Raw genomic sequence first — 25334 nt, 5'->3', positions numbered from 1 at the left:
TCTTCTTTTTTTTTACTTTTATTTTATTTTTTAACTTTACAATATTGTATTGGTTTTGCCATATATCAAAATGAATCCGCCACAGGTTTACATGTGTTCCCCATCCTGAACCCTCCTCCCTCCTCCCTCCCCATACCATCCCTCTGGGTCGTCCCAGTGCACCAGCCCCAAGCATCCAGTATCCTGCATCGAACCTGGACTGGCGACTCATTTCATATATGATATTATACATATTTCAGTGCCATTCTCCCAAATCATCCCACCCTCTCCCTCTCCCACAGAGTCCAAAAGACTGTTCTATACATCAGTGTCTCTTTTGCTGTCTCGTACACAGGGTTATTGTTACCATCTTTCTAAATTCCATATATATGCATTAATATACTGTATTGGTGTTTTTCTTTCTGGCTTACTTCACTCTGTATAATAGGCTCCAGTTTCATCCACCTCATTAGAACTGATTCAAATGTATTCTTTTTAAATGGGCCAAAGAACTAAATAGACATTTCAAAAGACTGCTCAACATCAGTCATTATCAGAGAAATGCAAATCAAAACCACTATGAGGTACCATTTCACACCAGTCAGAATGGCTACGATCCAAAAGTCTACAAGCAATAAATGCTGGAGAGGGTGTGGAGAAAAGGGAACCCTCTTACACTGTTGGTGGGAATGCAAACTAGTACAGCCACCTTGGAGAATAGTGTGGAGACTCCTTAAAAAACTGGAAATAGAACTGCCTTATGATCCAGCAACCCCACTGCTGGGCATACACACTGAGGAAACCAGAAGGGAAAGAGACACGTGTACCCCAATGTTCATCGCAGCACTGTTTATAATAGCCAGGACATGGAAGCAACCTCGATGTCCATCAGCAGATGAATGGATAAGAAAGCTTTGGTACATATACACAATGGAGTATTACTCAGCCATTAAAAAGAATACTAATGACATTTTTAAGGCTACAGTATGTATTAGATGATTCTGACCTTAAGAAAAAATCCCTGGTTATAATTATTACACTTTTGCTTTAGATAATTGGACTTTTTGTTTTCAAAACTGGTTTGTGTGTGTGTGTGTGTGTGTTTGAAGGCACTGAGAAAAGAAAGTTTGGGGTAAGAAAGTTTAAAAAAAAGTTTTTTGTTAAGTAAACTTAGGCCTGGGGCTTCCCCAATGGCTCAGGGGTAAAATAATCCGCTTGCAATGTAAGAGACTCAGGAGATGCAGGATCAACCCCTGGGTTGGAAAGATCCCCTGGAGGAGGATCTGGCAGCCCACTCCAGCATTCTTGCCTGGAGAATGCAATGGACAAAGGAGCCTGGTGAGCTACAGTGCATGGGGTCACAAAGAGTCGGATGCGACTGAGCACAAACACACTCACACGAACTTAGGCTTAAGCACTGTAGTTACAGTGCCTGATAGATAAAATTGCCTTGCCTTTAAGGAAGATCCATAATACTCAAAAAAGTTAGTGCTTGTAATAAAATTTTAGCATAAAATAATCTTTTCATATCTTACATCATTGGCTTTAACTTAAAGATATGTGGAAAATAAAGCAATATGACTTCTCAGAGAGATAGTTTCTTTTACTTTCATTATCAAATAAATACTTGACTGAAGTAGGATAAAAATACTGATTTGTCTCTGTAAGACTTCAATCACTGCTTTGCGTGACTCCTACCCTGGATTTGCTGTAGGTTTCTTGGAAGCTAGAGCCATAATGGCCCCTTGACCCAAGGAGCAGCTGACTGTACAAGTCAGAGACAGAGTAGGGAGAATAATGAAAAACTTTGATTTCTGTAGAGAAGACAGTGATTGAACTCTTGAAAGTTTAAATTTAGAGTCAGCATGTTTATTCATATAGCATGAAATATGCAATCGTGCCTTTTGCTGCTAATTGTGGATACCTGAATTGTGCATTTTTGGCTTACTGTATTATGGTCAATTTGGAAAAGAATAGTTTCATTATACAGTATCATCTACAGTATCCTTGGACTGTTCTGGAAGTATATGACATATGATTACTAAATTTTTATGACACCTAAGTATTGATGCTCCCCATAGTATTTAAAACTAATTTACCCATAATAATCTCCTAAATTCACATTTTAATGAAGCCAAAAATCCTAATAAGCTTCAAGTGCTTAAAGTTAATGCTGCAGGAAATAGTTCATGAGATTTCTTCATTTATTAAAAAAATTAAAAATGGCTCTCTTGAGGTATGTATGCATCAAGTATGGAAAGGTATGTACAGTCTATTAAAATTCAGCATCACACATATGTTTATAGCTTTGTTGTCTCTCAAACACTTTGATATTAACTGGTTTATGTGTGAAAAACATGAATTTCTGTCTCATCATGCTGACTAGAAACTTCTTCAGCTTGTCCAGTGGCTTGAGAGAACTCAGTGTAACATTTTAAAGTGTCAGTTCCCCAAAATGTATGTAACTTAGTAAGTTTTGTACTTAAGTATTACTGTTTTCACAGATAATATTTTAAAAGACTTGATCCTCCATATTGCTAGGTTGTATTATTTTCCTCAGCTATTCATGGCTTTTCCTGTAGGAGGATTAGCTTTCTCAGCCCTGGCTTGCCCCTGTGCTCTTCTTCAGCTAATGTGAACATGAATGGTAGATATATATTATCTAAGGAAAACTGTTACTTGCTGTCAATCGTTCTTTTTTTCACAAGAAGTATTCATCATGGATGGGGATGTTCCTTCTGCTTGGCTCCTAGAAATATGTGTGGGACAGAACCACAGTCAGTCTCCAGCCAGTTTATGATGTGATGTTAGCCAGAGATAAACCATCATTCTTATAAACAACAAGATTTGAGGGTTTCTTCCTAACCACAGCAGAAACTAGTGAAAACTGACTTCTCAGACTATAATTATAGCCTGTGTTGAAAATAAAAAAGGAAGAGGCTTAGGAGGTCTATAACTGTAATTCAACTCTGCTCCACCAACCTCCACTTCAGCCTACAATTGCTTGGGTCCAATCCATTCTTTTTTTTTTTCCCCTTGAGAATTTGAACTAAAAGACATAGAATGTTGTGTTCAGTTATGGTGGACTTGAGTTGAAAGGTGTTGAAGAGGAAGGTTAGAGGTGGCTTTATGAGTCAAAGTTATGAGGCTGCAGGCGGTATGAGTGAAAGCTAGTATGCAAATTATGATAACAGCATTTACTGAGAGCTCACTCTGGGCACACATTGCTTCAAGCACATTCTGTCTCTTTTGACCCTCATATCCATGCTTATGAACACAGCCCATATTGAGACTTAAAATTGCAATCAGATCAGATCAGATCAGTCGCTCAGTCGTGTCCGACTCTTTGCGACCCCATGAATCGCAGCACGCCAGGCCTCCCTGTCCATCACCAACTCCTGGAGTTCACTCAGACTCACGTCCATCGGGTCAGTGATGCCATCCAGCCATCTCATCCTCTGTCGTCCCCTTCTCCTCCTGCCCCCAATCCCTCCCAGCATCAGAGTCTTTTCCAATGACCCAAGTCTTCGCATGAGGTGGCCAAAGTACTGGAGTTTCAGCTTTAGCATCATTCCTTCCAAAGAAATCCCAGGGATGATCTCCTTCAGAATGGACGGGTTGGATCTCCTTGCAGTTCAAGGGACTCTCAAGAGTCTTCTCCAACACCACAGTTCAAAAGCATCAATTCTTTGGCACTCAGCCTTCTTCACAGTCCAACTCTCACATCCATACATGACCACAGGAAAAACCATAGCCTTGACTAGACGAACCTTTGTTGGCAAAGTAATGTCTCTGCTTTTGAATATGCTATCTAGGTTGGTCATAACTTTTCTTCCAAGGAGTAAGCGCCTTTTAATTTCATGGCTGCAGTCACCATCTGCAGTGATTTTGGAGTCCAGAAAAATAAAGTCTGACACTGTTTCCACTGTTTCCCCATCTATTTCCCATGAAGTGATGGGACCGGATGCCATGATCTTCATTTTCTGAATGTTGAGCTTTAAGCCAACTTTTTCACTCTCCTCTTTCACTTTCATCAAGAGGCTTTTTAGTTCCTCCTCGCTTTCTGCCGTAAGGGTGGTGTCATCTGCATATCTGAGATTATTGATATTTCTCCCGGCAATCTTGATTCCAGCTTGTATTTCTTCCAGTCCAGCGTTTCTCATGATGTACTCTGCATATAAGTTAAATAAGCAGGGTGACAATATATAGCCTTGACAAACTCCTTTTCCTCTTTGGAACCAGTGTGTTGTTCCATGTCCAGTTCTAACTGCTGCTTCCTAAAAAGATCATGGTGCTTTGTCATCACTTCTCTAGTGCGAGCACATACCAAGTATAATTTCAAATAATAACAATTAGTTGCAAGAATTACTTCTTTAATGACTATTTTGATGCTTTTTCATACCCATTAAAATGTTTTATCATTTCATCTTGACAACCCTGCTTTGCTGGTACAATGAGTACATCCTTATTCTGTCTACAGGGTAACATATCATTACATTTGAAATAGGTACTAATTATTATTACATTTTATAAATAACGGAAGCCTGAAGAGGTTAAACTGTTTATCTATGGTCTTTTAGATAGTAAGGGTTAAAATTGAGGTTCAAGCTCAATTTTATAATAGTTATCAAAATCAGTGTACTCAGCCATGGCAGGAAAAAAAAAAAGATTAGCGGCTAGGCAGCTCCTGAGAGACAGCAAGAAGGATCTATGCTCTTTTATTATTATTTTTCTGCTGCTCTGTGCTACATGTGGGATCCTAGTTCGCCAACCAGGGATCAAACCTGCACTCCCTGCAGTGAAAGCACAGAGTCTCAACCACTGGACTTCCAGGGAAGTCACAGGATCTATGCTCTGGATTTCCCAGTTTCTAGTTCCCAAGAAGCCTGGCTATACTTAATATACTGCTTTTACATGTAGGATGGGGTTGGAGGAAGGGAAGGGAAAGGGAAGCCAAGAAAAATGCCCTCATCCATTTGCTTTTAGTGTTACTCTCCATTAGCGGTATCCTTAGCAGTAGTAAATTTTACTAGGTTTTATAAAATGACTGTTCAGCTTTCACCAAAGTCTTCTTTCTCAAAGGCCATAGACATGATTGCAGATAGCTAGGCTGGGGCAGATTGAATGACACCTATGCAGAATGTATAAAAATTTGGTAAACTAAGACTTTGTTACTTGATCAAACTTATTGTGCCTGGTTCTTCTGCCTCTTAGGATACATCCTGTCTTCTGTTGTTCCTTAGTACCTCATGTAAAAATTTCTCTAGTGTAGCAACTCAGTTTCTCAGATATAGCTTGTCCATTTCTGAGCCCAAATGGTAGTGTTAAGAGTATTTATTCTCTAATCAGACTGCTTTCAATAGCATTACCTGCTAGGCATGTGACCTTGGATAAATTACTTTCTAAGTCTCCGTTAAAGTACCCACCACATTGGGCTGTTGGGAAGCTTGAGTGAGTGAATACATGTCAGTTCCTGGCACAGACTGAGTGATGAATGGATATTGACTGCTTTGTTATTTATCGTTTACTTACAGTGCCTACTGTGCTTGTTGTTGGCGTTGAGTCGCTAAGTTGTGTCCAACTCTTCTGCGACCCCATGGACTTTAGCCCACTTGGCTCCTCTCTCCATGGGATTTCCCAGGCAGGAATACTGGAATGGGTTGCCATTTCCTTCTCCAGGGGCTCTTTCCAACTCAGGGATCAAGCCCAAGTTTCCTGCATTGCAAGTGGATTCTTTACCACTGAGCCACCAGGGAAGCACTAGTGTGCTTACAGACTGATAATCCTTTGAAATAACTTTGAGGCCTACAGTTTCCAATCTGATAGTTTAGAAGCCCAGAATTTAAATTCATCAAAATGCTTAAGCCTTTAAGGTATTTTGATTTTTCTCTTAAAAGGGAATTGAAATATTGAAAGGATCTTTCAAGTCAAGTCTCCCCTGAAGGCCTCTGTGTTGCTGCTCTCACTGGCCAACATTATTCAGTTTCACTGCAGGGCATGGTGCAAAGGAATTCCTTACTCTAATTGTAGCTGGATTGACCCTGGTTAGGGCTACCTGGCATGCCTGCTTAGTTGCTCAGTCATGTCTGACTCTTTGTGACCCCATGGACTGTAGCCCACCACGCTCCTCTGTCTGTGGGATTTTCCAGGAAAGAATACTGGAGTGGGTTGCCATTTCCTATTCTGGGAGATCTTTCTGATCCAGGGATCGAACTCATGTCTTTTGTGTCTCCTGCATTGGTAGGCAGATTCTTTACCACTGTGCCACCTGGGAAGATGCTTCTAAGGATACCCTATAGGGACTAAAATTCACGACCTTCCGCTGTCTAATTTTGATCTGAGATTTTAAGACTTAAAGTTTTGCCATATCTTTCCCTTTTATACTTCATGGGCTTTTGTTAATTGGTGGTGGAGTAAGGAGCTTCCCCTCGTGAATCACAAGGCATGGGGCAAGAATTCTAGGTTCTCTAGAGGAGTGGGATGGGGGCAGTGGGAGGGAGATTTAAGAAGGAGGGGATATATAGCTGATTCACTTTGTGGTACAGCAGAAACTAACACAGCATTGTAAAGCAATTATACTCCAGTAAAAAAAAAAAAAAAAAAAATTCTATGTTCTCTATCATCTGCAAGTGCAGCCTCTGAGCTGTTAGGAATCTTCAACTTGGAGTATCTGAAGCATGCAGCCATATTGACTATAGAGTTTAGTGATTTTCAAATTTCAGCATGCATCAGAATCACTTGGGGGGCTTATTAAAACATAACTGTTGGTCTTTGTGTTCTCAATTTCTGATTCATTAGCTTTAGGTGGGGTCTGAAATGTACATTTCTAACTAGTTCCCCAAGATATGATGTTGCTGGTCCAGATATCTAGAAATACCCTATAATTGTTATGCTAAAAAGTGTTTAAAATGTAAATTGTCTTCTCTTCATAGAGACTTTGCCACTCAAGAATCTTTTTATTAACCAATATCACATCAAATATGGGTACATTTGACCAGCAGACACAACTCTAAAAAAGTTATTGATAGGGACTTAACACTGAATTTGCTCTCAAACCAAGTTATTTAATTAAAGCATTCATTTGTATGCTTTTTATTTTGTAATCATAAAAGTTAAACTGAAGTATATCTGGGTGAAGTACAAAGATAAGAAAAATCAAATTTAACAATATAAAACAGATTTTTTTTTTTTAGTGATTGAAACTTTTAATCTAAAGGTATTTTTTTCAACTTTACTGAAGTATGGTTGACAAATAAAAATTGTGTTTATTTAGATTGTGCCATGGGCTTCCCAGGTGGCGCTAGTGGTAAATAACCTGCCTGGCAATGCAGGAGATGAAAGAGACATGGGTTCGATCTCTGGGCCAGGAATATCCCCTGGAGGAGGGCATGGCAACCCACTCCAGTATTCTTGCCTAGATAATTCTACGGACAGAGGAGCTTGGCAGGCTACAGTCTGTAGGGTTGCAAAGAGTCAGACATGACTGAACTGACTTAGCACATACACATGTAGGTTGTACAATATATGAGTTTTCTAAAGGTATGTAATGTAGTATAGTGAAATGATGACCACAATCCAAGTAATTAACACATCCATTACATCACGTGGTTCATGGTGGTGGTTTAGTCAATAAGTCGTGTCTGACTCTTGTAATCCTGTGGACTGTGGCCTGCCAGGCTCCTCTGTCCATGGGATTCTCCAGGCAAGAATACTGGAGTGGTTTGCCATTTCCTTCTCCAGGGATACTGAAGCAAATTTTTAAGAAGAATAAGGCAGCTTTATTTTTTATGTGTTAGTTGCTCGGCCGTGTCCTACTCTTTGCGACCGCTACTGGAATGGCTTGCCATTTCCTTCTCTAGGGGATCTTCCCAATCCAGGGATTTAACCCATGTCTCTTGTGTCTTCTGCATTGGCAGGTGGATTCTTTACCATCTGAGCCATCAGGGAAGTCCAGGTTTACTTTGAGGGACTATATTTTTTATTGGCATCAAAATATACTGTGATCTAATTTGAAAGGGCTACAATACCACTGCTGAAACAATAGTCTTTGCTGAACACTAATGAATGAGACTTGAACATATTTACTCCTAACAAGTCAATGTGCTCAAGAGGTATGTGAATTGATATTAATGACAAACATGTATTAATTGTTTATTATATGCCAGGCATTGTGCCAGATTCTTTCCATGTACCAACTCTTTTCATCCCCATCAGTTCAGTTCAGTCGCTCAGTTGTGTCTGACTCTTTGCGACCCCATGAATCGCAGCACGCCAGGCCTCCCTGTCCATCACCAACTCCCGGAGTTCACTGAGACTCACATCCATCGAGTCAGTGATGCCATCCAGCCATCTCATCCTCTGTCGTCCCCTTCTCCTCCTGCCCCCAATCCCTCCCAGCATCAGAGTCTTTTCCAATGACTCAACTCTTTGCATGAGGTGGCCAAAGTACTGGAGTTTCAGCTTCAGCATCATTCCCTCCAAAGAAATCCCAGGGCTGATCTCCTTCAGAATGGACTGGTTGGATCTCCTTGCAGTCCAAGGGACTCTCAAGAGTCTTCTCCAACACCACAGTTCAAAAGCATCAATTCTTCGGTGCTCGGCCTTCTTCACAGTCCAACTCTCACATCCATACATGACCACAGGAAAAACCATAGCCTTGACTAGACGGACCTTTGTTGGTAAAGTAATGTCTCTGCTTTTGAATATGCTATCTAGGTTGGTCATAACTTTCCTTCCAAGGAGTAAGCGTCTTTTAATTTCATGGCTGCAGTCACCATCTACGGTGATATCAGAGCCCCCCAAAATAAAGTCTGACACTGTTTCTACTGTTTCCCCATCTATTTCCCATGAAGTGATGGGACTGGATGCCATGATCTTCGTTTTCTGAATGTTGAGCTTTAAGCCAACTTTTTCACTCTCCTCTTTCACTTTCATCAAGAGGCTTTTTAGTTCCTCTTCACTTTCTGCCATAAGGGTGATGTCATCTGCATATCTGAGGTTATTGATATTTCTCCCAGCAATCTTGATTCCAGCTTGTGCTTTTTCCAGTCCAGCGTTTCTCCTGATGTACTCTGCATATAAGTTAAATAAGCGGGGTGACAATATACAGCCTTGACGTACTCCTTTTCCTATTTGGAACCAGTCTGTTGTTCCATGTCCAGTTCTAACTGTTGCTTCCTGACCTGCATACAGATTTCTCAAGAGGCAGGTCAGGTGGTCTGGTATTCCCATCTCTTTCAGAATTTTCCACAGTTTCTTGTGATCCACACAGTCAAAGGCTTTGGCATAGTCAATAAAGCAGAAATAGATGTTTTTCTGGAACTCTCTTGCTTTTTCCATGATCCAGCGGATGTTGGCAATTTGATCTCTGGTTCCTCTGCCTTTTCTAAAACCAGCTTGAACATCAGGAAGTTCACAGTTCACGTATTGCTGAAGCCTGGCTTGGAGAATTTTGAGCATTACTTTACTAGCATGTGAGATGAGCGCAATTGTGCAGTAGTTTGAGCATTCTTTGGCATTGCCTTTCTTTGGGATTGGAATGAAAACCGACCTTTTCCAGTCCTGTTGCCACTGCTGAGTTTTCCAAATTTGCTGGCATATTGAGTGCAGCACTTTCACAGCATCATCTTTCAGGATTTGGAATAGCTCAACTGGAATTCTGTCATCTCCACTAGCTTTGTTCGTAGTGATGCTTTCTAAGGCCCACTGGACTTCACATTCCAGGATTCCTGGCTCTAGGTCAGTGATCACACCATCGTGATTATCTGGGTCATGAAGATCTTTTTTGTACAGTTCTTCTGTGTATTCTTGCCACCTCTTCTTAATATCTTCTGCTTCTGTTAGGTCCATACCATTTCTGTCCTTTATTGAGCCCATCTTTGCATGAAATGTCCCCTTGGTATCTCTAATTTTCTTGAAGAGATCTCTAATCTTTCCCATTCTGTTGTTTTCTTCTGTTTCTTTGCATTGATCACTGAGGAAGGCTTTCTTATCTCTTCTTGCTATTCTTTGGAACTCTGCATTCAGTTGCTTATATCTTTCCTTTTCTCCTTTGCTTTTTGCTTCTCTTCTTCTCACAGCTATTTGTAAGGCCTCCCCAGACAGCCATTTTGCTTTTTTGTATTTCTTTTCCATGGGGATGGTCTTGATCCCTGTCTCCTGTACAATGTCACGAACCTCAGTCCATAGTTCATCAGGCACTCTATCTATCAGATCTAGGCCCTTAAGTCTATTTCTCACTTCCACTGTATAATCATAAGGGATTTGGTTTAGGTCATACCTGAATGGTCTAGTGGTTTTCCCTACTTTCTTCAATTTCAGTCTGAATTTGGTAATAAGGAGTTCATGATCTGAGCCATAGTCAGCTCCTGGTCTTGTTTTTGTTGATCGTATAGAGCTTCTCCATCTTTGGCATACAACCATTTAAAATAGATATTGATGTCCTTATTTTAACAATGAGAAGACTGAGGCTCAGAAATGATTGGCCTTGGTCATATGTCTAGGTATTATTTGTGTGAAATTCTCACTCTCAAGTTTATGCTTCTAATCAGTATTCTATACAGATTTTAATGCAGGGAGAAACTGAGAAGTCACTGCATTGTCACCTTTTAACAACCTTTCCTCCAGAGAACTCAGTCTTACCCTTCATGTACATCACTTCTAGTACATTTCTAGTCATTTATCTCTATTAAGAGATTTCATTTTTCATTTGATGTGAGAACATTTACATGAATGTGTTTGTTCTGGCCTTTTAATCTTTTCTTTTTTGTTAATTAAAGGCTCTGTTTCTTATTCAAGAAATTTTAGGCAGTATTATGCAGGAGACTTTTTTTTTTTAACAAAGTAAAATCTTTTTTTTTTTTTTTTTTTTAACTCTTTGGCCACACTGTGAAGCATGTGGAATCTTAGTTCCCCAACCAGGTGTTGAACCTGTGCCCCCTGCAGTGGAAGAGTGGAGTCTTAACTGTTGGACTGCCAGTTAAGTCCCAAACTAAAATTCTTGTTTCTAAAATCACGAGATTCCTGAGGTTAAGTCTAAAAGCTGACCTGCTAGTGTTACACTATTTGGATTATTTGGATTGTAGGAAAGAAAAAGTAGAATTCTTGGTTCTGTTGCATTCTTTCCTCTGGCCCTGCTCCTGATTAGCTCTGTGAAATTGGCCAAGACACCTGCCCTACTTACATCTCAGATTCCTCATTTACCTTTTATTCTATGCCTTCGTATTTTGGTACTTCTGTAGCATGATCTTCTCTCTGAACACAGTGTTTAAAAATCAAAGGGTGAGTGCTTTCAATAATCAAGCTTGTCTTATTAGTGAAAAGCAAAGAGACAGTGTTGAGGACTAAAATTGCATTGCATGCATCTTATGTATACCTCTAACTTACTTTATAGTCCAATTTATTGTGTTTATTTCTTGTTGTAGGGAGATAGTTTTTGTAAGAACTATTCTGTTCTGTTGTTTCCTTTTTTTTTTTTCACCAAACATTCTATGAACATTACTCTTGAAATGCTTGATCCGAGCTAAGTTGACAAGTGCTTATTTTCCTTCCTGAAGCAAAAGTCCATTAACTCTTCAAAAGGTTTCACACCATAAGATTTCCATTACTCCAAATATTCTCTCTAATTCAGATTGACAGGTTTCCTACTCCATCAAACACTTGATAAAATAGTGTGTTATTTGTGTCTTCAGAAAAGCATGACAAAAAAAGTGTAAAGCAATACATATATAAATTTCACTTCTAGACTAATGAAAACCAAAAAAACAAGAAAAATGAAATTATATGTTCTTTCAGCAATTACTTTATTCATTAATTAAATATTTATTAGAAAAAATTTCTTGACATGTACACACTGCTAAAGCTGGCTTAAAACTCAGCATTCAAAGAACTAAGATCATGGCATCTGGTCCCATCACTTCATGGCAAATAGATGGGGAAAAAGTAGAAACAGTGATAGATTTATTTTCTTGGGCTTCAAAATCACTGTAGTCAGTGACTGTAGCCATGAAATTAAAAGATGGTTGCTCCTTGGAAGAAAAACTATGACAAACCTAGACAGCATATTAAACAGAAATATCACTTTCCTGACAAAAGTCTGTATAGTTTTTTTGAAAACTGAAAAAGCTATGGTTTTTCCAGTAGTCATGTATGGATGTGAGAATTGGACCATAAAGCAGGCTGAGGACTGAAGAATTGATGCTTTTGAACTGTCGTGCTGGAGAAGACTCTTGAGAGTCCCTTGGACTGCAAGGAGATCAAACTAGTCAATCCTAAAGGAAATCAACTCTGAATATTCTTTGGAAGGACTGATGCTGAAGCTGAAGCTCCAATACTTTGACCACCTGATGCGAAGGGCTGACTCTTTGAAAAAGACCCTGATGCTGGGAAAGATTGAGGGCAGGAGGAAAACGGGGCAGCAGAGGATGAGATGGTTAGATAGCAACTCAATGGGCATGAGTTTGCGCAAACTCTGGGAGATAGTGAAGGACAGGGAAACCTGGTGTGCTGCAGTTCATGGGATCACAAACAGTCAGACACAACTTAGCGACTGAACAACAACAATAACAACAATACACTGCCATATTTATATTTATTTATTATTTTTGGGACTTCCCTGCTGAGTTAGATGGTAAAGAATCTGCCTACAGTGCAGGAGACCTGAGTATTTTTGGCTCTGCTGGGTCTCCATTATTGCACGTGGGCTTTCTCTAGTTGTGGAGAGCAGGAGCTACTCTGTAGTTGTGGTGCGTGGGCTTCTCATTGCTGTGGCTTCTCTTGTTTGGAGCGTAGGCTCTAGGTTGCGGGCTTCAGTAGTTGTGGCACAGGCGCTCATTAGTTGTTGCTCGAGGGCCCTAGAGCACGCGGGCTTCAGTAGTTGTGGTACACAGGCTTTGTTGCTCTGCTGCATGTGGAATCTTCCCAGACCAGGAATTGAACCATGTTCCCTGCATTAGCAGGTGGGTTCTTACCCCTGTGCCACCAGGGAAATCCGAATTCAGCATTTATTCAGCACCTACTATGAGTGGGATACTAACGCTGAAAGACTCAGATCATCTTTTATAACTTGAATGTACATGATTTTTACCATGGCTTTCCTGGTAGTTATATAGATATTTTCATCAGGATAAAAAAAAAGTTTGTTAAAGTAATTGGAGATAATATTCTCTCCTTGTACTGTAGTCTCATTGAACACCTCACTCTCAAGGCCTCACCTTCCACATGCATGGCAGTTTATCAAAGCATTTTCCTAAATGAAGACAGTTTCCTAAATGGAACTCCAGTACCAGTGGCTAATAATACTTTCCGAAATATTACATTTATTTCATTTCATATGTATACACGTATTTCATTTAAAAAATAAAGCAACTAGTAAAATCCTCTTCTTCTGTCTGTTCTTCCCTCCCCCGCCTCAATTACTGACCTTTTCCCTGTCTCCATACATTTGCCTTTTCCAGAATATCATATAAGTTGAGATCATACAAAACCTATTCAGATTGGCTTCTTTCACTTAGTAATACCCATTTAGATGTCTTTCTTTTTTTTTTGGCTTGATAGCTCATTTTATTTTAGTGCTTAATTATATTCCTCTGTCTGAATAGACCACAGTTTATCTTTCCATTCACCAATTGAAGTACATCTTGGTTGCTTTCAAGTTTGGACAATTATAGAAAAGTTACTGTAAATGTCTGCACAGGTTTTAGTGTGGATTTAAGTTTTCAACTCCTTGGGTAAATATCAAGTAGTGCATTACTGGATTGTATAGTAAGAGTATGCAGAGTACAACTAAGTTGTCACATCTGATTCCGTTTTATCAATAAAATATCAATAAAAGAGTGAAGGAAGATATTGGACATTTATCAGTAAATTGTATTCACCTTTTACTAACTGATTTCCTGGAAGCTTAGCTTTGGAGAAGGCAGTGGCACCCCACTCCAGTACTCTTGCCTGGAAAATCCCATGGACGGAGGAGCCTGGTGGGCTGCAGTCCATGGGGTCGCTAAGAGTTGGGAACGCCTGAGTGACCTCACTTTCACTTTTCACTTTACTGTATTGGAGAAGGAAATGGCAACCCACTCCAGTGTTCTTGCCTGGAGAATCCCAGGGACGGGGAACCTGGTGGGCTGCCATCTATGGGGTCGCACAGAGTTGGACACGACTGAAGCGACTTAGCAGTAGCAGCAATAGCAGTAGCTTAGGAATATTAAGTACTTTAATTTAGATTTTACTTGGGGGATTGAAGAAGCGTTGGCTCTTCAAAATCGAAGTTATTACATCAAGTTTTTTTCTTACATTAAGTTGTTTGCTATATAAAAAGGGAGTTGTAATATATTCTTATTAAAACTGCCTCTTCTGTCACAGTGTTGTATTGTTTAATATGTAATCGTTAAAATATGCGTTACGCATTGTGTAAGAAAGGTGAATTTATAGTAAAATAAAATTTTCCTAATTTTTTCCTGATTTTCTTTTTTCAGGTGAATCTACTGTCTTATGTCTTAGTGATAATCACTGTTGTGGTTCTTATGAATGTAAGAGATGTGCTTGCTTAGCTACCTAAGTGTAAGAGTGAGATAGGCACTCAGGAGTCAGTGGTGAATCATTTGAGTCATTTACAGTTTGGTGTGAATGTGCTTATTACATCCTTCTCTCAAAGATTTTTATAATGCATGAAACAGGGCGTTGGGACAACCCTGAGGGATGGGATGGAGAGGGAGGTGGGAGGGGTTCAGGATGGGGGGCACATGTATACCCATGGCTGATTGATGTCAGTGTATGGCAAAACCACTACAATATTGTAAAGTAATTAGCCTCCAATTAAAATAAATTAATTAATTAAAAAAAAGAGATGAAGAAGATCCTGGATATCTTTAAAGGGTAAATGGAAGGCAGTTGAAGTGGTAGGTAGAACTGAAGACAAACTTCATCTTCTTTGTAATTTTATTTTATTTACAGTTTGTAAACAAACTGTACTAGAATGTTTAGAGACGGCAGTGGCACCCCACTCTGGTACTCTTGCCTGGAAAATCCCATGGACGGAGGAGCCTGGTGGGTTGCAGTCCACGGGGTTGCTGGGAGTCGGACACGACTGAGCGATTTCACTTTCACTTTTCACTTTCATGCATTGGAGAAGGAAATGACAACCCACTCCAGTGTTCTTCCCTGGAGAATCCCAGGGATGGGGGAGCCTGGTGGGCTACCGTCTATGGGGTCGCACAGAGTCGGCCACGACTGAAGCGACGCAGCAGCAGCAGCAGCAGCAGCAGACTAGAATGTTAGTTTTGTTGGAGTCTGCCATTAAACCATTAGGTAACAAAGTGATTTACAAATTCTGAATTTTCAAAAAGAATATTTTAAAATATAGTTTTGATTATTTTGAATTCTGCTCAGTGTCTCTGCATAGTTCAGTCTGCATCTGCCTATTTTGATGTTTTGAATAACCTTGCCTTTCTCATTATTTAAATATTTAACTCTGATTTATGTCTTATAGCATCATAACCAGAATTCTTGTCATTCATGCTATTTTTTTTTTCTGCTTTCAAGCATTCTTTACTGTAGGTTTTTCTTCAGAAATTTTGAAAGTACTTTTAAGGTAAAAATGGAATTCTTTTGTTTTAACTTTTTATTTTGGAAAATTTAAGACATATATCAAAGTAGATAGACTATCATAGTGTATATCCATGTACCATCACTCAGTTTCAACAGTTACCAACTCATGCCAATGTTATTTGTTTTTACCTTCACCAGCTTCCTTTGTCATATTCTTTTGAGGCAAAAGCCAGGTATCATATAGTTTCATCCACACTTATTTCTCTAGTAGTGACCAAGTATTTTTAAAAATCATGATGAAGTCATGATTTAAATATATTTGATGTCTTTTAGGGCTTCCCTGGTAGCTCAGATGGTAAAGAATATGCCTGCAATGCAGGAGGCCTGGGTTTGATCCCTGGATTGGAAAGATCCCCTGGAGAAGGAAATGGCTTACGCACTCCAGTATTCCTGCCTGGAGAATCCCATGGACAGAGAAGCCTGGAGTGCTATACAGTCCGTGGGGTCACAAAGACTCAGACACGATTGAGTGACTAAGCACAATGCATGCTGTCTCCTAGTCTACTATGGTAAGTATCTTTACTGATGCTTACATTGTTCTATATTTGACTGGTTGGTGCCTCTCTTTGGGTTTCTGAGCTCTTTTGATTAGTAGTCCCCCTTTTCAGAGTTTTTGATCATTTCCTTTCTATCTGTTATAACAAAATGTCCAGACTCATCTTATACATTCCCTACTCTATACTTTTGGTCAGTTTTTCCTTCACTGAATTCTTTATAGTGAGGAATGGAATTTCAAAACAAGAATTTGGGTGGGAAGGCTGCTCTTTGTTCAAAAAGACTTTCATTTTAATACTTACAAGCTTTACTTTTTATATTCTCTGTATTATAATATTTATTTTACATATTTGTGTGTAAATGAATTACTGTATTCTATTATGTGAAGCCACGATGTATACTGTGAACTACCTAGTTAATGATAGTTATTTTGAAAAAAATCACCTAAAATATTAAATGTCTGTCAGATAAAATATCCATTTCAAATATGCTATGTTCTTCAGTATCCCAAGGAAAATTGGAGTCTTCAAAGAAAATTAATGGAATCTTCATGTTTAGACTCTAAGGATGGGTTTCTGTGCTGGCTCACTTGGTAAAGAATCTGCTTGCAGTGCAGAAGACCCAGTTTCAATGCCAGTGCTGGGAATATCCCCTGGAGAAGGGAATGGCTACCTTCTCCAGTATTGTTGCCTGGAAAATTTCATGTACAGAGAAGCCTGGTGGACCACAGTCCATGGGGTCTCAAAGAGTTGGATGTAACTGAGTGACTTACACTTTGTATTCCTCTTAATTAATTTTTCCTGTTGGCAGTTATGCATAGTTTTGTGGTATCACACTGTTCTTCATAACTTCTGTTATGATCTGGACATCATTATTATCTTGCTGCCTTACCAGCACCCAGAATTCTGAAGAACTGGTTTGAGGCTCAGAGCGAGGCAAGTTTGTTTGAATAGTAGGGAGGAGATACGAGGAGTAGTGGCAAAGATGGTGATACAGTCTTAAGTTGCTTCTCTGTGGGTCTGGTGTCTGAGCCACACTGGGGAGTTCTCTGCACCTTCTCCTCTTTCCCTTATCCTGTCCAGTGCTAAATGAGATGTAGAAGCAAGTAAACACTAAAATATAAAGAGATGATGAAGTAGTTGGCATGGAATGGAAGTCAAAACAGTGCTGCTCCCTGGCCTTGTGTCTAGGGTAGGTTAGTCTCTCCAAGTTTGAGATTGCACTCTTCATCCCATTACTCTGTAATATGTTTTTAGACCATTTATACTATATGTGTATACAGTACCACATACTTTTTGAAAAATTATTTGTGGTGTATCTTCTTTTTTCTAAAGTTCCATGAGAGCAGGAACCTTTTCCACTACTGACTCCTCAGTGCTTTGAATAGTGTTTGGAACAGAGTGAGTGCTCAATAAACATTTAATGAAGTATTGCTGAGTTTTTGAGAAGACAAAATAAGATAGTGAATGTAGAAAGTTTAGCATTATGCCTACTATTCAGTGAGTGCTTGATAAATATTTTTAAAAGGTTCTGGAGAACATACTTTCCATTTTGATTTGTCATCATAGCTTTATAAATCTAGCTTATGACTTACAATAGTTAATAAATATTTTTAGTAAATGAATGGAAGGGTGAAATAAATGAATACTAGTGTTGCTATTGGAGCTGATTTTATAGAAGCAGTTCAGTTCAGTTCAGTCACTCAGTCATGTCTGACTCTTTGCAACCCCATGGCCTGAAGCACGCTAGGCTTCCCTGTCCATCACCACCTCCTGGAGCTTGCTCAAACTCATGTCCATTGCGTCGGTGATGCCATCCAACCATCTCATCCTCTGTTGTCCCCTTCTCCTCCTGCCTTCAGTCTTTCCAGCATCAGGGTCTTTTCCAATGAGTCAGTTCTTTGCATCATATAGCCAGAGTATTGGAGTTTCAGCTTCAGCATCAGTGCTTCCAATAAATATTCAGGTCTGATTTCTTTTAGGATGGACTGGTTTGATCTCCTTGCAATCCAAGGGACTCTCCAGAGTCTTTTCCAACACCACAGTTCAAAAGCATTAATTCTCTGGGGCTCAGCTTTCTTTATAGTCCAACTCTCATATCCATACATGACTACTGCAAAAACCATAGCTTTGGCTAGACGGACCTTTATTGGCAAAGTAATGTCTCTGCTTTTTAGTACGCTGTCTAGGTTGGTCATAGCTTTTCTTCCAAGGAGCAAGCTTCTTTTAATTTCATGTGTGCAGTCACCATCTGCAGTGATTTTGGAGCCCCAAAAATAAAGTCTCTCACTGTTTCCATTGTTTCTCCATCTATTTGCATGAAGTGATGGAACTGGATGCCATAATCTTGGTTTTCTGAATGTTGAGTTTTAAGCCACCTTTTTTTTACTTTTATATAATAATTTTATATATTTTATTTATATATAAATAAAATATTTATATATTTTGTAGAATAAGCAAATGATATTTAGAAATATAGAAAGATGTCCCATTGTTGATCCAGACATCTGATATTTTTCTAAGTTTAATCAGTAGGTCATTATAAATAATAGGAGGAATCCCTTTATAGTGAACATATTTTCCCCTTTATAACAGTAACTTTTCCATATACATGTTTCAGAATTAAAAAAATTATATCTGAACTGTATTGCTTCTTCTTGTTTACTATTTATACTTATTGGTTTTTTCCCTAATGGATTGCATTATTTAATGAATAGAGGACAGCAAACTCATTTTAAAAAAATTATTTCTTTATTTAAAAAATTATTTTTGGCTGTCCTGGATCTTCATTGTTCTGTGTGGACTTTCTCTAGTTTTTAGAGAGTGGGGCCTACTCTCTAGTTGTGATGTGAGAGCTTTTCATTGGTGGCTTCTCTCGTTGCAGAGTACGGGCTCTAGGTGCATGGGCTTCAGTAGTCGCGTCTTGAGGGCTCTAGAGTGAGGGCTCAGTAGTTGTGGCACAGGGGCTTAGTTGCTCTGAAGCATGTGGAATCTTCCCGGACCAGGGATTGAACTGGTGTCCTCTGCATTGCAAAGTGGATTCTCAACCACTGGACCACCAGGGAAGCCCCAACTCCTTTTGCCTTAGCACATTTTCCCATTTTGGCTTATCCAGGGGAAAAAAAGACAATATAAAACAAACATTTGTGGATCAAATTAGCTATAATAAATGAGGTCCTTCTTATTCTCCTTATAGAAAAGCTCCAGTAGATCTAGAATCTCTGTTTCAAAGTATGGCCAATACTTACGGATGTGAATGGAAGAGGGGTCGGGTGATTCCCTCAGTATTTTTCAGTTGTCAGACTACTTGGTTGCTTATAGAAGCCTCAAGCTTGCTTATAAAGGTAAGATTTCATTGGTGGAAGATAGGATCATTAGAATCCTTACTCCTAGTTGAGTTAAGATGAAGGGAGAAATAATTTACATTGAAAGAGAATACTTCAAACTAGTTGTCCTGTGGTCCTGAAGATTGTCCTGCCACTGTAACCTGAATGGAGACTGATGATACTGATCAAATTAAAAACTTAGGTATATCATATGACAGCGTAAGCAAAGTGAAAGAGAAGCCACAGACTGGAAGAAGATAAATACAGTGTATATAATAAACAAATGAGTAGTATTTAGACTAAGTAAAGAATTGTTTTTTAAAAAACTAATTAAAAAAAAAGTTTTTTTTGGCTGTGCTGGGCCTTTGTTGCTGTGCGGGTGTTTCTCTAGTTGTGGTGAGTGGGGGCTGCTCTCTAGTTGCGGTGCACGGGCTTCTCATCCTGGTCGTATCTCGTTGCGGTGCACGGGCTCTAAGGTGTGAAGGCTTCAGTAGTTGCGGCATGTGGGCTCAGTAGTTGCGCCTGCTGGGTGAAGTTGTAGACATGCATGCCCTTCAACCCCTCAATTCCACTTTTAGGTCTAAAACACCCTAAAACAGTGCTTCTGCAACTTCAAGAAGGAAACAAATCAATTAGGAATGTTGCTAAAGTGCAGGTTGGGATTCATCAGAGGGAGCCTGAGATTCTGTTTCTAAAGAGCTGCCTCCTGGTCCTTAGACAACACTTTGAGTAATCAGACAAGATTCCAGAGCAGTGCTATTCAATATTCCAGATTTCTGAGATAATGGTAATGTCCTCTGCGCTGTCCAGTAACTACTGAGTACTTGAAATATGGTAAGTGCAGGTGAGGAACTACTTTTATTTATATGATTGAAGAAGCACAAGCTGGAATCAAGATTGCCGGGAGAAATATCAATAACCTCAGATATGCAGATGACAGCACCCTTATGACAGAAAGTGAAGAGAAACTAAAAAGCCTCTTGATGAAAGTGAAAGAGAAGAGTGAAAAAGTTGGCTTAAAGCTCAACATTCAGAAAATGAAGATCATGGCATCTGGTCCCATCACTTCATGGGAAATAGATGGAGAAACAGTGGAAACAGTGTCAGACTTTATTTTTTGGGCTCCAAAATCACTGCATATGGTGATTACAGCCATGAAATTAAAAGACACTTACTCCTTGGAAGAAAAGTTATGACCAACCTAGATAGCATATTCAAAAGCAGAGACATTACTTTACCAACAAAGGTCCGTCTAGTGAAGGCTGTGATTTTTCCAGTGGTCATGTATGGATGTGAGAGTTGGACTGTGAAGAAAGCTGAGTGCCAAAGAATTGATGCTTTTGAACTGTGGTGTTGGAGAAGACTCTTGAGAGTCCCTTGGACTGCAAGGAGATCCAACCAGTCCATTCTGAAGGAGATCAGCCCTGGGATTTCTTTGGAAGGAATGATGCTGAAGCTGAAACTCCAGTACTTTGGCCACCTCATGCGAAGAGTTGACTCATTGGAAAAAACTCTGATGCTGGGAGGGATGGAGGGCAGGAGGAGAAGGGGACGACAGAGGATGAGATGGCTGGATGGCATCACCGACTCGATGGACATGGGTTTGAGTGAACTCTGGGAGTTGGTGATGGACAGGGAGGCCTGGCAACCCACTCCAGTGTTCTTGCCTGGAGAATCCCAGGGACGGGAGAGCCTGGTGGGCTGCCATCTATGGGGTCACACAGAGTTGGACACAACTGAAGCGACTTAGCAGCAGCATCAGGGAGGCCTGGCGTGCTGCAGTTCATGGGGTTGCAAAGTGTTGAACACGACTGAGCTACTGGACTGAGCTGAACTGAATTAAATTTAAATAACCACATATAGCTAGTGACTGTCATGCTGAACAGTGCAGCCTATAGCATATCCAGGGAACTTGTTAACAATATAAACTATCAGACCCAGTCTCAGACCTGCTAAATCAGAACCTGCATTTTAACTAGATGCTCAAATGATTTATATGCACATTAAAGTCTGAGAAGCACTGTCTGGAGAAATTTCTGCTATTCAAGAGTCATACATTAGAATATGTTTCAGCATGTTAGTAGTGTGACAATGGACAAACTGTGGTGCTGTTTAATATACAGCAGTTAAAATGAATTATTTGCATGAACATGGATAAACCTTGCAATAATATAGTATCAAATAAAAAAACTATCTTTATCTGAGAAAGATACATATATTATGATACTATTTTTATAAAATTTAAACATAAAAGAACCCATATATGTATATTGTTTGGAGATTTATACATATATGGTTAAATTATAAAATCTTTTATGGAAATGATGAGCAACGATTTTTGGACAGCTCCATTCATTTTGAGAGGGTTGGTAAGAATGGGAGAGTTAATGGAAGAGGAAGAATGCTGAAGACTTTAATTGTATTTTTGATGTTTTAGTTAAGCTAGGTAATGGATATGCAAGTGTTTATTACTCTCTGTACCTTGTTGTTTATCTGAAAAATATTTTGTATATCTCCACCCTTAATAGTTAAAATTTAATTTTGTATTGTTGATCCATTCTGAGTTTGGTGATTCTGTGGGTCATCATAAAGTTGAAGAACCTTTCTGTGAAATTTCAAAGTCACTGAAGTTCTCTAATTTTTCAAGCTGAAAAATGTCTTATTTGCAAACGGATTTAGATGAAAATGATCCAAATTTGGATGAATGCCTTAAAAACTGCTCATATAGTTGATTTCAAGCCTTTTTACTTTGAGGTTGGTAACAACCCCCAAATACAACAGATGTATTAGTCCTGGAAGCACTTTTTTAAAAACTGCTGATTCTCACTAGCACAGAAATACCAAGAGCTTAATATGTCCACTGCTTGATTTTATTAGATGTTTATACCCGCAGACCTTGAAGAATAGGGCATCAGGGAGGATTTCTGCTTTATTTTCTTTCAGTGTTTCAGCGATCAGTCCCTCAGATAATTTCTTGGTGCCTTGGCTATTATAAATTATCACCTTTGTATTCTGGAGTTACAGAAAATATCACTTATATTCTAATTCCCTTTGAAATTGACTCTTGGTTTGGAATACAAATCTCTGTTTTGAATGCATTCAATCTGACTATATTGTTTGCTTGATTTCATCTATTGCTATGCTTTGAAATTCTTTGTCTGTATTAGAATCGTCTGGTGATTTTTTTTTTTTTAAATTATGGACTCAAGTTTTAAAGATTCTGCTTTAATTGATCTGGTACTTAAAAAAAGAGTCCTTAGGAGATGCAAATTTGTAGCCATGTTGAGAGGCCCTGATTTCCTAAGATGTGTTTTCTTTGTTGCTCAGTATTTATTAACATTCCATCTCTGAATTCCTACATCTGCGTCCCTTAACACTGTGAGCGTCAAATATTCTATAAGGAAAAAGTCCTTTAGAAAAAGGATGGCATCAAAATAGAGTTTTCTCAATCTAGTCCTCTGGAATGAGTACTCAATTTAGAAAGTTCAGGCTATCCCTGCAAAACAGAATTTGAGGAATGATTCAGTTTATTTAGTAAAAATATTGCTAGCTCTAGGAAACTAAGAGAGCCTTGTTTGGCTTTAGGCCTATTTGGTTTAAATTGACTAAGTAATTAAAGGTGATTTAACAGTGATTTGTATAGGTACTTTTTTCTTAGGAAACCGGGCTTAAAACTGATGTTATGTATATGTGTTCCTGTATGTGTCACTGTCTTAGCAAGAAGTATCACTATTTAATTATATCACTATAATTAAACTTTGTTCAGTTTTTATATGATTTATTACTGTTTGTGAAAGAGTTATTTTATTTATGTTCCCTTGTAAATTTGTTGGTCAGTTTTTATAGTTTTACTGTATAATGAAGCAAACTGTTCAGAATATATTCCTGTATGTTCATTGTCATACTTATTTCTTTATATGAAAGAAATTACTTAAAACTCGGAAGGCGAGTCTGTGGGACAATTAGTTTTCTTTTTTTCTGAAACAGCTAGTACAATGTGATCTTTTCTGTATTACACTTATTCTTTTGAATATTTTTATTTTGAAGGGAAAATCTGTGACTCCCACCTTCTCTACCACCATCCATAACTGTTGCTAAAGTTACGTAAACATCAAGTGGTCGAACAGTTAAGGTCTTAATAATTATCACTTGGATGTTGAAGAACTGATTGAATATATTAATATTCCTAGATTTTGCATTAGGATAATTAACAGTCTAACAAACGTTATTGATACAGAACCTAATTTGTGGAAGAAGTTTTTCCTTATAGGATAAAAAGACCTGGAGGGATTGTACATCTTCACCCTCTTTTTCTGGCAACTGAGGATCTGAACTATGTTAGTTAGCATTCAATTTTTATTTTTTGATATTGTTTTATTTTAAAAGGTAATGCCCACTTTGACAATCCAGCAAGATACAGAGAAGAAAATGAAAATCACCCATCATTCCATTAGGGTTGACTCTTAATAGATGTCTAGAAATGGAAGTTAGTTCCTGGCTTGATTTCAGGGGTTATTCTGTTGAAAGTGATAGATTCTTCTTGTTAGTATCATTTTTGTTCCAATTTTGAGTTTTTCCTCACTGAGAACAATAGCCTAATTTCCTCTTGAAACACCTTAAATAATTTCAAAGAATTTAAACATAACACTCATGTATGTTCTGTGTGAAATGAGGCAAATCCATTCAGTCTTTGCTCCTAATACTGATATTTCCCATCTACTGGGCAAATTTGTTCATCTTTTGGATCTTTCCAGTTTCTCTAAAAATCATTTAAATTTGTAGTATAAATTATGACAGGAAACAAGCCTGTGAATAGAAAAAGATGAGTCAGCAGTATTCCGGTAATTTGTGTCTCTTCAACAGTCCTACAGATTTTTCAGAATTCAGCTGAAAATCTACCTTGCTTTCCTTCGCTGAAGTCCTCATGGGGTCTAGTACATTCATCTTTGTGCGTAAGTTTTGGAGATCTTCAGGAACCCAGGGAGTTTATCTTTGTAATATTCAGTTGTATGACCTCTGCTCTATATCCCTTAGCGCTCTAAAATTCAGCTGGTTTTATATTGATTTGTTCTTGTAAATGACTCTGTGTCCTTTGGGTCTTTCATTTGTTTTTTTCTGAAGGACAAGTGAGCTCATTTTAGGGTCATGGGAGGAAAGGGGCAAGTCAAGTTTTCTGTTTCTTTAATATTTTTCTTGTTCCCCTTTCTTAACTCCCATGAGCTAGTATGGATTGTGCTTCTGGTTCTTATTTATTAAAGTTGAAAGAGTCTGACAAAAACCAGTTTTGGAAAAGACCTTTTGAGATTGCTGTATTGTCAGTGGCTCTCTGGGCATGACTTCTCCCATTTGTTGTGCCACTCAGGGCATTTCTTTGTGTGTTTCCTTTTATTTTCCAGCCACTTCATCTTTTGCAGCAATAATCTTCTGTGTGCTCTGGGTTATGGAAGTGTTCCTTTGAGGAGGTTTTACGGTTGCCTGTTATAGTGCAGTACAAGGTTTACCTGATCTAGACCATTTCCACTAGTTTTCCCCTTGGGATTTTTAGAGTTGTGTGAGAATTTAGGCTGTACATCTGCATGCAATACAGGCCAGGTGCTCTGCTTTCTTACAGAAGATTCTGGTTTGGCCTGGGCCTGGGTTCGCTGCCCATATCTATGTGGATCTTAACCTTGGTGGGAGATGTTCTCCTGGCCAGGCCTTTTCCCAGGTCAATGGTGGCTCTTGCCTGTGCATTGAGTCTTGCATCTTCATATCTGTCTCCTGGGTATATTCATCCCAGTTACCTCTGTGAAATGCTCAAAAGCATTATTATTGGTTCTCTTTATCTATGGCATTTGACAATTTCCCTTACGTGCTTCATTTATTTTTCCTCCTCCTCCTCCTCCTAAGTCTCTTCAGTCGTGTCCAACTCTGTGCGACCCCATAGACGGTA

General features: G+C 38.9%; 1 long non-coding RNA gene across 4 annotated transcripts in view; it reads left to right on the top strand.

The window, feature by feature from the left end:
• The window catches only part of LOC138989134 (uncharacterized), a 283758-nt gene that overhangs the window by 7967 nt on the left and 250457 nt on the right, over positions 1 to 25334 (top strand). For all 4 annotated transcript variants that reach the window (XR_011465318.1, XR_011465319.1, XR_011465317.1 and 1 more), the window contains one exon: positions 15856 to 16091. This is a non-coding gene — a long non-coding RNA (uncharacterized lncRNA). The remainder of the gene's footprint in view (positions 1 to 15855; positions 16092 to 25334) is intronic.

The sequence above is a fragment of the Bos mutus genome, chromosome 9, assembly GCF_027580195.1.
Source record: "Bos mutus isolate GX-2022 chromosome 9, NWIPB_WYAK_1.1, whole genome shotgun sequence".
NCBI lineage: Eukaryota > Metazoa > Chordata > Mammalia > Artiodactyla > Bovidae > Bos > Bos mutus.
This window is presented reverse-complemented; position numbering and strand designations above follow the sequence as displayed.